Here is a 3,481-nt window from a genome sequence, read left to right on the forward strand (position 1 = left end):
AAGTGGCAGGATAAGGAGGTGGCAACAGTGTATGGCTGAGGTGGCACCGACAAAGGGACAAAGCTGATTATCATGACTTCACTCACTGCCTACCTACCAGGAAGTCTGTGCTCCATTTTTTTCCTCGAAGATAAAACTGCTATGTGGCACTTAACATGCTAAGCCCCCTTCTGCTGTGGGGTCATGTGATTTGGCTACTAAAACTTTCTTTAAATATAAGGGAGGTATTATGGGAACAGGAAAAGCAGTTCCATAATAACTCTTCCAGTAGCCATGAGGTCAAGCTGTACTCCTGAGGTCAAGGTCGAGTTTCCTTTCTTTTTTTTTTTTTTATTTTTAGAGTAAGCTGAAGAGCTGAATCACAAATGCTAAACATTAAGAGTCAACAACAGGCACCTCTCAGACTCATTACAATAAGTGCTAAGCCCTTCTCAGATGCCTTCTGTCACTCTACTACTATGCAGTGTTTTGTTTTTACATACTTAATCCTGTCTGCATTGAACTCATGCTTATACTCTACAAAATTATATTAGAGGAGTGTTGTGATTGAGAGGGCCATCCATTGCAAACTGCTATCCGTGCACAAGAATGCAGTATATTCTAAAGCAGAGTATTTGAAAGTCTTGCTTGTACAGCAGTCACTAATTCTGCCAGGTGAATGCAAGCACAAGGCAGAAGAATGTTACTTAAAGGGCTAAATAATGCAGCCAGCAGAGTAAGCAAAACTGAAAAAAGTCGAATTCTGCTGGTCACTTTCCTGAAAACGGTGCCCACAGCAACACACTCCTGTAACATTCAGGGTATAGAAAGACAAGAAAGAAGATAATCAAAGGCCATAAAATTCAGCACAGCCTTTTTTTACAGTCAGCAAGAATGCCACCACAGCTCAAATATTAGCAGTACGAATGGCTGGTAGTTAGAGACCTACGGGTGAACGCAAGCTTTGGACACATATTCATCACTCCAGTCACTTTTGAAAGAATACTCTAGCTGTAATTGCTGAATTATCGAGATGTGCCTAGCATTTATTAAACAGTGCAGAAATGTAGATCAGCATTAATCTATTAGTCCATAATGGCTATTTAAAATAGTGTAACCTATGTCACACTATGTTTGGGTGAGAAGCCAAACTGATTTATCTTGCATGTACACTTCCCAGGGAAGTGATGGGAGTCAGTCCTTGGAGGTGTTTAAGGAGAGGCTGGATGTGGCACTTAGTGCCATGGTCTAGCCGTTGCGATGCTGTTGAGTCATAGGCTGGACTTGATCTAAGAGGTCTTTTCCAGCCTCAACAACTCTGTGATTCTGTGACACAAGAGGTGAACAAATTCAGGACTAAAAATAGGTCCTTGTTAGGAAATATGCTAATGGCATATCAAGGTACCGGTACAAAGCTCATAAAAGACTGGGACTTAAGTTCATCTCAGAAAAAAATATGCAGGACTTAATAGGCATTACCTTATATTCCGGGTGAACTCCTAATTACTGGTCAACAAGATACTTATAATACACAAACAGATATACATGAGTATCAGCTGCTTTGATTTCAACATTATCTTTTCTAATACCTCATTTGTGTTTGCACTTCTCTGAGATGACACTTTGGAAAACTCTTCTATGGTTATAATTTTCAGCTACTCGTGTCACACACATGACATGAAGAAAAAGCAGGGTGAAAATTACTTTGGTACTTTCCATATTCACCTGTAAACCAGGGGAAACTTTGGAAAGAAGTCCTCTGATGGGACTAAATGGAATTAACAGAAGTTAGAAGGTGGAATCTGGGACCAAATTTTGACAGAGAAAATAGGCATTAGAGAAGATATAGTTTAACTTTCACAGCTAAAAATTATTTCCAAACAGATTTTCTTTTGCAATCGTTTTAGGAAGAATCTCCCTAGACAATCAAGAACATAAATGGTACAGGCACTTCACTACCACCATTAACCTATATTGTATTTGTTTTCAGTTTTAAGACAGACATCATCTGGAATAATAACAAAACGATACACTGTAAACAGTGACAAAGTGGATTTTTTTATCTCAGTGTGTAATGTGACAAAAGATATATTTTAAAAATCAAAACATCAATACTTGTAATCTCGTTTTTTAAGACAAAACCACCATATACTCGGTATGCTTGGTGATACAAAGATTTCCATTGGAATGACTTTACACAGTGAAGATAAATCTCTTTAAAGATACTTAAAATAAACAGAACTAGGCAGAAATACATCTGATGAGAAATGCATTCATCTTAAACATTTAAGATTATGATTCTGAAGGAAACAATGACATTGCTTCAATTTCACCCATGTTTATTAACCATTTTATTAAGCTTGAATTTGTTACAGCAGTAATTCAACCTATTACATACAGTAAAAAAAAAAAACACCACAGCACATCTTCAGACTAATAGTAATTACTTTGGATATTTAGGAAAAAGACAAAACCAGAGGCAAGCACTGAAATATTTTGTATAAAATAAAAATAATCATGATTCATACAAAACCCATGATATATTGAGGATTTCCATAAAAATGAAACAATGCTTTCTCCTGCTTCCAAAACACTATAACCAATAAAATGATGATAAAGAAATTTCTATTAACTCAATTTTCACAAATCCAAAATGTAACATTTTTCCCTAGATGTAATTAGTACCTGCTTTCCTTGGGATATTTAACTTGTCAGTTTTGTTTGCTTTCTGTATCAGTCAGCTAACCAGTAAGACTGTTTATGCCTCTAGTTAACTGATATCAAACACATGCCTTTGGACATGGAAAGTCTCTGCATTAAAAATACATGTGTCCATGACCTTTAACAGAAATATATATTAAAAGACTAATAATGTGGCTAAATTTTTATGCTATGGTTGTATAAATCATATATATAATGTAATACAGCAACAGACTGAGATACAAGAAATTTTCTGAAGTCATAAAGAAAACATGAACTAGAAATGTTTGCTAAAGTGCTATGGAAAAAGCACATAGCAAATGCTTTACATGCTATTCATTTTAGACCAAAACCCAGAATATTTTGTAAAAAACTCATCAACTGTGTTTTTGTATATTACTTTGAAAACAATTTCTTTATCCTGACAGTAACTATGCAGCATATCAGACTTACAGGTAAGGACACCCTTTCAAATTAATTCCTTTACCTACGCAACAACATTAAATAAACTGTATTTAGGGTATAATCTGCACCACCACATTTCTATGCTCTGATACAGTTAACACTCAAACCATAACAGATACATTTGTCAATGCAGTGTCTTTCTTTTCAGTTTGGAAATATGTATATGCAACAAGACTGACCACTGCCTCCTCAAAGAGCAAACAATATCACACTGATCTTGTAGCAGATAAACTAAATAAATCATGCCATGACTGATATGTTCCATTCCTTTATATTGAGCATATGGTGTAAGACATACACTACTTCAATATGTTCAATAGAAAAACTTCCAGTGGTT

This window comes from Apaloderma vittatum, unplaced genomic scaffold, assembly GCF_000703405.1.
Source record: "Apaloderma vittatum isolate BGI_N311 unplaced genomic scaffold, ASM70340v1 scaffold33425, whole genome shotgun sequence".
Taxonomy (NCBI): Eukaryota; Metazoa; Chordata; class Aves; order Trogoniformes; family Trogonidae; genus Apaloderma; species Apaloderma vittatum.